The 11,089-nt window shown below is 40.1% G+C and overlaps 1 pseudogene; it reads left to right on the top strand.

Annotated features, from left to right (window-relative positions):
* The first annotated feature begins 5,230 nt into the window (after positions 1-5,230).
* LOC147368310 (endogenous retrovirus group PABLB member 1 Env polyprotein-like) lies at positions 5,231-7,930 on the top strand (annotated as a pseudogene).
* Positions 7,931-11,089: the final 3,159 nt, after the last annotated feature.

Here is an 11,089-nt window from a genome sequence, read left to right as displayed (position 1 = left end):
AATTGCAGAGGAAGGTAAACTTCCAAACTCATTCTATGAAGCCACCATCACCCTAATACCAAAACCTGACAAAGATGCCACAGAAAAAGAAACCTACAGGCCAATATAACTCATTAACATAGATGCAAAAAGACTTAACAAAATTCTAGCAAACAGAATCCAACAACACATTAAAAAGATCATACATCATGACCAAGTGGGCTTTATCACAGGGATGCAAGAATTCTTCAATTTCTGCAAATCAATCAATGTAATACACCATGTTATACAATAAAAAAATTAACATTATTTTTATTGAAAAATGAAAACCATATGATTATCTCAATAGATTCAGAGAAAGCCTTTGACAAAATTCAATATCCATTTATGTAAAAACTCTCCAGAAAGCAGGAATAGAAGGAACATACTTCAACATATGGCAAAACAAGTACAATATTGTAAAGTAATTAACTTCCAATTAAAATAAATAAGTTTATATTTAAAAAATAAAATAGAAGCTATATATGACAAACCCACAGCAAACATTATCCTCAATGGTGAAAAATTGAAAGCATTTCCCCTAAAGTTAGGAACAAGACAAGGGTGCCCACTCTCACCACTACTATTTAACATAGTTTTGGAAGTTTTGACCACAGCAATCAGAGAGAAAAAGAAATAAAAGAATCCAAATTGGAAAAGAAGAAGTAAAACTCTCACTGTTTGCAGATGACATAATCTTCTACATAGAAAACCCTAAAGACTCCACCAGAAAATTACTAGAGCTAATCAATGAATACAGTAAAGCTGCAGGATATAAAATTAACACACAGAAATCCCTTGTATTCCTATACAATAACAATGAGAAAACAGAAAGATAAATTAAGGAATCATTTCCATTCACCATTGCAACGAAAAAAATAAAATACTTAGAAATATATCTACCTGAAGAAACAAAAGACCTATATATAGAAAACTATAAAACACTGGTGAAAGAAATCAAAGAGGACACTAGTAGATATAGAAATATATCATGTTCATGGATCAGAAGAATAAATATAGTGAAAATGAATATACTACCCAAAGCAATCTATAGATTCAGTGCAATCCCTATTAAGCTACCAACGATATTCCTCACAGTGCTAGAACAAATAAATTCACAAATTGCATGGAAATACAAACAAATCTAGAATAGCCAAAGCAGTCTTGAGAAACAAGAATGGAACTGGAGGAATCAAACTGCCTGACTTCAGGCCCTACTACAAAGCCACAGTCATCAAGACAGTATGGTACTGGCACAAAGACAGAAATATAGATCAATGGAACAAAATAGAAAGCCCAGAGGTAAATCCATGCACATATGGACACCTTATCTTTGAAAAAAGAGGCAAGAATATACAATGGAGAAAAGACAATCTCTTTAACAAGTGGTGCTGGGAAAACTGGTCAACCACTTGTAAAAGAATGAAACTAGAACACTTTCTAACACCATACACAAAAATAAACTCAAAATGGATTAAAGATCTAAACATAAGACCAGAAACTATAAAACTCTTAGAGGAGAACATAGGCAAAACACTCTCCGACATACATCACAGCAGGATCCTCTATGACCCACCTCCCATAATATTGGAAATAGAATCAAAAATAAACAAATGGGACCTAAATAATTAAAGCTTCTGCACAACAAAGGAAACTATAAGCAAGGTGAAAAGACAACCTTCAGAATGGGAAAAAAATAATAGTAAATGAAGCAACTGACAAAGAAATAATCTCAAAATTATACAAGCAACTCCTGCAGCTCAATTCCAAAAAAATAAACGACCCAAACAAAAAATGGGCCAAAGAACTAAATAGACATTTCTCCAAGAAGACATACAAATGGCTAACAATCACATGAAAAATTATCAACAAAACTCATTATCAGAGAAATACAAATCAAAACCACAATGAGATACCATTTCACGCCTGTCAGAATGGCTGCTATCCAAAAGTCAACAAGCAATAAATGCTGGAGAGGGTGTGGAGAAAAGGGAACCCTCTTACACTGTTGGTGGGAATGCAAACTAGTACAGCCACTATGGAGAACAGTGTGGAGATTTCTTAAAAACCTGGAAATAGAACTGCCATACAACCCAGCAGTCCCACAGCTGGGCATACACACTGAGGAAACCAGAATTGAAAGAAACATGTGTACCCCAATGTTCATTGCACCACTATTTATAATAGCCAGGACATGGAAGCAACCTAGATGTCCATCAGCAGACAAATGGATAAGAAAGCCGTGGTACATATACACAATGGTGTATTACTCAGCCATTAAAAAAAATACATTTGAATCAGTTCTAATGAGGTGGATGAAACTGGAGCCTATTATACAGAGTGAAGTAAGCCAGAAAGAAAAACACCAATACAGTATACTAACGCATATATATGGAATTTAGAAAGATGCTAACAATAACCCTGTGTATGAGACAGCAAAAGAGACACTGATATATAGAACAGTCTTATGGTCTCTGTTGCAGAGGGAGAGGGTGGGAAGATTTGGGAGAATGGCATTGACCCATGTATATTATCATATGTGAAATGGATTGCCAGCCCAGGTTCGATGCATGGTACAGGATGCTCAGGACTGGTGCACTGGGATGACCCAGAGGGATGGTATGGTGAGGGAGGTGGGAGGGGGATCAGGATGGGGAACACATATACACCTGTCGTGGATTCATGTCAGTGTTTGGCAAAACCAATACAATATTGTAAAGTAATTAACCTCCAATTAAAATAAATAAATTTGTATTAAAAAAAAAAGGCATCAAGAGAAAAAGTTCAGCTTTGTCAACAATCTGTTAAATATTTGGGCCTAGTCATGTCAGAAGGGACTAGGGCCATAGGCCCCAAGAGGTTTAAACCTATACTAAATCATCCCCTACCTATGACTTTAAGACAATTGAGAGGATTTTTGGGAATCACAAGCTACTGTTGCATTTGGATTCCAGGTTATGGGGAACTTGCCCAGCCTTTATATAAACTTATAGCTTGCCGGGAGCCGGCGAGAGACATTCCACTCGTGACAAAGGTCATGAGGAAGGGGGCTCGGCATACGCAAAGGCGGGATCGAGCCTCAGGAGTCTCCCCGGATATTCTCGAGTATCTTCCCCCAAAAAACCAGTGTCTGCCTACTTTATTGCTTTGTGCTCTCACCTCTGACTTTACTGGGGGCTGTCCCCACCATCTTGCTCTCTCTGTCAAAGAGTTAACTTACAGCTCCAATTAATAAAGTTCCTGGGCAATTAGGAGTGTTTAAATCCAAACCCCTCAGATGGCTCTCTAACTCGCCTGACAAGTTTACTGGGACTCCTATAGCTATGCATACGATTGTTTACAGTCTCCCAGCCTCGAGAGGCATGGGAAGCTTAAGATATTCAAATAGCTTAGAGCCTCTCAGAGAGTTAGAAACTGTCAGAATAAGACTAGTAAGGGATTTCATTGAGGAGTCAATGTTTGTTGCCAAGTTTTCACATCCCCTGAATTGTATCCTTGAATATGTATTAATTAATAGTTGGTATGTAGAAAAAATAAGTAGTGGCCTTGGTGTTAGTAACTTTAGACCCTTAAGGTAATAAATTTTTTCCTTTGTTGTAAACCCATTACACATCCGCCCTATAAGAATGCAATTTTATCTTTGGAAGATGGCGCCAAACCTTAAAATAATTACTCTTAGAGAAAATAAGTCTTTGTTGATAAGTCCTTGTCAAGAGTCATAAAATGTTAGTAGGCCTTCTGGCCAGAAGATGATGTAAACCACCTAAACCATTTGTATAAGATAAATTTGCAGGAAAGAAACCCTGGTTTTTGATAAGAATCAAAGACTGCTGACTTTGCATCCCCTATTATCGTCTATGTGTAACTTTGGGTATAAAAACCCTTGTTGAAAATAAAGCTACGGGCCTTGCTCACCAGCGCTTGGTCTCCCCATGTCATTCTTTTCACATTCTGACTGAAGTCTCCATCTGGAGCGCAGAACCCACCATGCTTACTAATTATGCCTGGGCTTCTAAGACCCACTCGAGAAGGTGTCTAGGGTGAGGTACCTTCCGCTATTCAAGAGGGTGCCTGAGGCCTACGTAAGTGGTGCAAACTTCTTGTCTTGAAGTTTTATTGGTCTCCCGCGTAAACCAAGCTACTCAGCCTCTTTTCTCCACTGAATTTTCCTACTGAGCTATCCTCATTCTATTATTCTTTATATCTCTAATTAGCATATAAATAGTCGCCTAGGCCGTCTCTCCTTCAAATACCCTGGATCAGCTGGGGCTGGTCCCCGGCAATAGCTGAAACTCAGCAGGCCCAAACTGACAAACTGGTTTGGTCTCCAGATACTCAAAAGGCTTTTAAGGTTCTTCCGACTGCTCTCCTGCAAGTTCCCACTCTGAGCTTGCCCACAGGGTCAGGATTTAATTTGTTTGTCACTTAAAGAAAAGGTATGGACTTGGGAGTTTTGACACAACCCAGAAGGCCTCACCAACAACCTATTGCTTATCTAAGCAGAGAATTAGATGTAATTTCATGCAGGTGACCCCACTGCCTAAGATTAAGTGGGGCAGTGGCTTTATTAGCACCTGAAGCTTTAAAAATAATTAATGGATGAAACCTTACTGTACTGACTTCACATGATGTAAGTGGAATCTTAAATTCTAAGGTTAATATTCGGATGACAGACAGTAGGCTTCTTAAATATCAGTCATTGTTGTTAGAAGGACCAGTAACTAAGCTTAAAGTTTGTGGAAATTTAAATCCTGCCACTTTCCTTCCTGAGAAGGAAAATAAAACACCTGATCACGATTATTCCCAGTTTCTAATTTTAAATTATGCAGCTTGGGAAGATCTAATGAATACCGCATTAGACAATCCTGACATGGAAATATTTACAGATGGCAGTTCTTTTGTTTGGGATGGAAAGCGTAAAGCAGGTTATGCTGTGGTGACTGCTGAACAGGTTTTAGAAGCAAAATCTCTCCCCCAGGGAACCAGTGTTCAGTTAGCGGAGCTTGTGGCTCTGACCCGAGCTCTTGAGTTAAGTACAGGGCAGCGGGTACATATCTACAATCATTCTAAGTATGCTTATTTGACTTTACATGCTCATGCTGCAATATGGAAAGACAGACAGTTTAAAACAGCAACAAGAGAACCTATTAAGCATTTCAGAGAGATTGAGAGACTTTTAACTGTTATATATTGTTCTAAAGAAGTAGCTGTTATGGATTGCCAAGGGCAGAGCAGGGATGGGAGTAAAGTAGCTGAAGGTAAGCAGTTGGCTGACTGTCACGCCAGCAAAGTGGGACTTTACGAAACCCCTTCACTGCAGATGCCTTTGATCTGGACAGGTCCTGTGGAACAGGAAAAACCACAATATACTGAGGAAGAATTAGAAAGATATGAGAAAAGAGAAGCAAAGATTACTGATAAAGGATGGTTACAGTCTGAGGATGGACGATTAATAATTCCTGAAAATGCTCAATGGAAAATTCTTAAGAGTTTACACCAGAGTTTTCTTTTGGGTGCAGAGAGTGCTTACCAGATGGCTTCTTGTTTGTTTGAAGGCAAAAATGTAATGAAAACTTTAAAGAACATTATGAAAAGGTGTGAGGTTTGTCAGGAAAATAACCCAAAGACTGAAAAGCTAGCAAAGTCTGGATTACAACGAAGTGGAAAGTATCCTGGAGAGGACTGGGAAATTGATTTTACTCATATGCCAAAAGCTAATGGATATTCTTGCTTACAAGTTTGGGTGTATACTTTTACTGGTTGGATTGAGGCTTTTCCCTGTTGTAGTGAACAGGCTAAGGAGGTTGTAAAGATTTTAATCCATGAAATTATCCCCAGGTTTGGGCTGCCACAGAGCCTTCAGAGTAACAATGGCTCTGCCTTTAAAGCTGCTGTAACTCAGGGGGTATCTAAAGCTCTAGTAATAGAATACCACTTACACTGTTCCTGGAGACCTCAATCCTTAGCAAAGGTTGAAAAAGCTAATGACATTATGAAAAGACATCTGCGCAAATTAAGAGATGCAGGACAATTGGATTAAAGTCCTACCCATAGCTTTAATGGGGGCTCGAACTGCCCCAAAAAAGGAGGGACTGTCCCCCTTTGAATATATTTATGGAAGGCCTTTCTTACACACAGACATTGTTATAGACCCTGAAGACTTGGAATTAACTAGTTATGTAACTCAGCTCTCAACTTTTCAACAGGCATTAACAGAACTCCAGGAGGCAACTCCTGACCCAGCCTCTTAGTCAAGCAAGCCTCTATTTGAGCCAGGAACCGAGGTCCTCATAAAAACATTGGGATCTGGGGGGCCCATCCCTTGAGCCCTCTGGGAAGGCCCTTACCAGGTTATTCTTTCTTCTTCCACAGCTGTCAAAGTGAATTGATTTGTGGGTACATCACACACGAGTTAAGAGGTGGCACCCTGACCAGAACTAAGTGACTTCATTTTATGTCTTTACTTTCTATGCTCTGACTTTGTACTTTTCAGATGAGCCTGATATCTATGTGAGCCTACTTCTACTGACTCCACAAATCCTGAGTCTGCCATTTGATCCTCAAGACAATGCCTTCCTGTCCTGGACTTACTCCTATGCTGTATTCCACAATCAGTCTAACTGCTGGGTCTGCGGAGTGCTCCCCTCTTCATCAGTGGAAGGCTTCCCGTGGTGGACATCTCCACTTCAAGGAAAAGACTTTCTCCAAGTTTGTGAATACCTTCGACAGCATCATATGTGATGCCTCTTCATCCGATGACATCTACCAACCCTAAAATAGACTGGCGCAACACTTTGTACTTTAACTATGGACATAACATGACTTTTAATTTTGATTATACGTTGTCTCGGTTTAATGACTATTTCGCTACACATAAGGCAAGTAGGTCTAGATCTAATGTTTTTTTATCTGATGTTTATCAAACATGGGATGAGGTTATATGGCTAACTCCTGAAAAAGGACGTCTAATATCTACTGCCCCTATATGCTGGGAACAAACAGAGCCATCCCCAAATTTAGTCAACAACTTAATTACAATGACTGGAAACAATTGGGATTTTTGCCTCAAGAAATATGCAACGTAATCATTCCTGTGTTTTCCAACCCCAGTTCAGGTTCTCCCTTTGTCTGGCCAGGTACTAATTGGGACTGGATATCTCAGTCATGCTGGCTTGCTCCAAAAGGGACTTACTGGATATGTGGCTCTTACCTATGGGCATGACTTCCCCCTGTTGGATAGGGAGACGTACCCTAGCTCTAGCTTTTATTCATGGCTTTATATTTTCAGAGCTTCCAGAAAAGCCTGCTAATTTACCCTACCTTAAAACTCAGTGGGCAAGGTCTGTATTTCACTGGTATGATTATTTGGCTGCTGTGTTTGTTCCCTCTTTGGGAGCTACAGATGTTATGCTACAAGTGGATGCTTTGACTAATTTTACTCAACAGGCATTACAAAATTCTCAGAAAGCTATGTCAGCTCTTAATGCTGAACAAGCACAAATTAGAAAGGTGGATTTACAAAACAGATTGGCTTTAGATATTCTGACAGCTGCACAAGGAGGAACTGGTTCCATTATTCATACCCAATGCTGTACATATATACCTGATATAAGCACTAATATTACTCATTTTACTAAACACATGAACAAGATGACTGGGGCTATGGATGCTCCTGAAGCCTCAATTGCCTCCCTTTGGGAGACGTTAACTAGTTCCCCATAGTGGAAAACTATCTTAATTATAATAATTCTGATTGTTTTGTTTTTGCTGTTTGCTCCCTGCATCTGTAACTGGATTTGTTTCTAGTCGCATGAAAACTTTTAAGTTACAAATGGTTGCTCAAATTCCTGCTATTGCTTCAGCTTCTTCCAACTACTACTTGGGGCCCCTGGATCAGAAATCCTCAGTATGAGGGTTAGGAGAATATGTTGCCTCACCAATTTAGGGAGAACACCCCTTGTCAGCTCAGAAGCAATTACAGAATGAGAACGATGCCCCTTTTTCCTAGGCAACATAATTCTCCTAAAAGAAAAGGGGGGAATGAGAGGGTAACAGGCAGGAAGGCCAGGGGTCTCCAAATGGAGGAAATAGGCTGCAAGTGTCAGACATTTTTCTCTCTGTTAAGCGGTAGGAGGAAACAAACTAGCGATATTTTTTTCCTCTCTATACAAATTTAAAAGGATGTTTCGGGGAGGAGCTGAGATGGCAGAGGAGTAGGACGGGGAGAACACTTTCTCCCCCACAAATTCATCAAAAGAACATTTAAACGCTGAGTAAATTCCACAAAACAACTTCTGAATGCCTGCAGAGGACATCAGGCACCCAGAAAAGCAACCCAAGTCTTCAATAGGAGGTAGGAAAAAATATAAAAGACAAAAAAAGAGACAAAAGAGGGAGCGATGGAGTTCCATCCCTGGAAGGGAGTCTTAAAAAGAGAGACAATTCCAAACACCAGGAAACCTCACTGCCGAATCTGTGCCGAGCCTTGGAAGCACAGAGGGCAACATAACAGGGAGGAAAAATAAATAAACAATTAAAACCCGCAGATTACAATCCCTACAGTAACTCCCCCAGTGGAGAAGCAGCGCAGACGCCTGCACACGCCATTAGCAAGAGGGGGCTGGGCAGGGAGGCGTGGCGCAGGCTGCATCGCTTAGAGTAAGGATCTGGCCTGAATACCCCAAGCGCTATCTGAGCGAAATAATTTGGGCTAGCAAACCAGACTGTGGGATATCTACCACGTGAAAAGCCAGCCCTAACCTAAGACACCGCCAGGCCCGCACACAGAACAAAGGACTGAACAGAGATAGGCGGCTGCAGACCATCCCCCTCCGGCGACAGGAAGCCAGAGCCAGAAGGGGGCAATCGCAGTCCCAGAGAGACATTATCTATAAAACTGTAAGCAGGCTTTTTTGCTAACTAAAACTTCTTGGGGGTCTGGACGGTGGACATCCGCCTGAGAAGGTGCGCCGGTTGTACATCTAGATAACACAGCGGCGGGGATGCGATAAGTCGCAGTAATCGTGCTCACCAAACACCTCATCACCTGAGCTGCTCGGACCTGGGAAGGGCACAAAACGCAGGCCCAACCAAGTCTGCGCCTCTGAGTACTACCCGAGTGCCAAAACCTGAGCGGCTTGGACCCTGGAGGTGCAAGCAGCCCTGGGCCAGCCATGGATGGTTCCTGGTGGAGCAACCTAGAGCCTGAGCAGTGTGGTCAGGGAGGCTACACGCGCAATGAGTGGGGGCAGATCCAGTGTTGCTGAGGCACTGCGAGCACACACCAGTGTTATTTGTTTGCAGTGTCCCTCCCTTCCCACAGCGCAACTGAACAAGTGAGCCTAAAAAAAAAAAAAAAAAGTGTCCACCACCGTCCCCTTTGTGTCAGGGCAGAAAACAGACACTGAAGAGACCGGCAAACAGAAGAAGCTATAACAGAGGGAACCGCCTTGGAAGCTACAGGCAATAGATTAAAACCCTGTGGTTAGTACCGACTACATAGGAAGGGGCCTATAGTTCTTGAGAAATATAAGTCGGACCAAAGAACTAGCCAAAGATGAACTGACCCCACAAAACTCACAACAAAACCAGAGAAAGTCCTAGATATATTTTTACTATTTTTACGATCAGTCTTTCTTTCTTTCTTTTTTTTTTAATTTAAAAAAAAAATTTAAGTCCTCTATTATTCCTTTAATTTTCACTTTTATAACCTACTATTACTTTGCAAAAAGAAAAAAAAAAAGAAAAAAAAGACCCTATTTTTTTAAAGCAAACTTCATATATATATTTTTTATAATTTTTGTGACCTTGTTTTTTTTTTTTTTTTCTTATTTTCTTTAACATTGTATTTTTGAAATTCCAATCTCTACTCTAGATTTTTTAATTTTAGCTTTTTGGTATTTGTTATCAATTTTGTACCCATATATTTTTTATTTTATAATTTTTGTGACTTTTTTTTCTCTCTCTTTCTTTCTCTTCTTCTTTTATATAACATTGTATATCTGAAATTCCAGACTGTACTCTACATTTTTAATTTATGCTTTTTGATATGTGTTATCAATTTTGTACCTGTATTTTCTTTATAATTTTTGTGACTTTGTTTGTTTGTTTGTTTGTTTTTTCCCTCTCTTTCTTTTTCTTCTTCCTTTTTTTAACATTGTATTTTTGAAATCCCAAACTCTACTCTAGATTTTTAACTTTTGCTTTTTGGTATTTGTTATCAATTTTGTACCTATATTTTCTTTATAATTTTTGCGACTTTGTTTCTGTTTTTTTTTTTTTTTCTCTCTCTCTCTTTCTTTTCCTTCTTCTTTTCTTTAACATTGTATTTTTGAAATTCCAAACTCTACTCTAGATTTTTAATTTTTGCTTTTATGTATTTGTTACCAATTCTGTACCTTTAAGAACCCAATCTTCAGTACCCATTTTTCACTAGGGAGCGAGATTACTGGCTTGACTGCATTCTCTCCCTTTGGACTCTACTTTTTCTCCACCAGGTCGCCTGTGCTTCCTCTCTAACCCCTCTCTACTCTACCCAACTCCGTGAATTTCTGTGTGTTCCAGAGGGTGGAGAACACTTAAGGAACTGATTACTGGCTGGATCTGTCTCCCTCCTTTTCATTTCCCCCTTTTATCCTCCTGGCCACCTCTGCCTCCTTCCTCCTTCTTCTCTTCTGTGTATAACTCCGTGAACATCTCTGAGCGGTCCGGTTGTGGAGTGCACATAAGGAAGTGATTACTGGCTAGCCCACTCTCTCCTCTATTGATTCCACCTCATCTCATTCAGGTCACCTCTAACTCCCTCCTCCCTGTTCTCTTCTCCATGTAACTCTGTGAACCTCTCTGGGTGACCATCACGGTGGAGAAACTTTTCATCTTTAACGTAGATGTTTTATCAATGGTGCTGTATAGAAGGATAAGTTTTGAAACTACTGTAATAATAAGACCGATAACTGGAAGCAGGAGGCTTAAGTCCAAACCCTGACTCCAGGGAACTCCTGACTCCAGGGATCATTTATTGACAGGAGCTCATCAAATGCCTCCATACCTACACTGAAACCAAGCACCACAC

Source organism: Bos grunniens, chromosome 7, assembly GCF_055505025.1.
Source record: "Bos grunniens cultivar Pamir isolate PY7600 chromosome 7, Bosgru_T2T1.0, whole genome shotgun sequence".
Classification (NCBI taxonomy): Eukaryota; Metazoa; Chordata; class Mammalia; order Artiodactyla; family Bovidae; genus Bos; species Bos grunniens.
The sequence above is the reverse complement of the archived record's forward strand: the minus strand, read 5'-3'. Positions and strand labels throughout refer to the sequence as shown.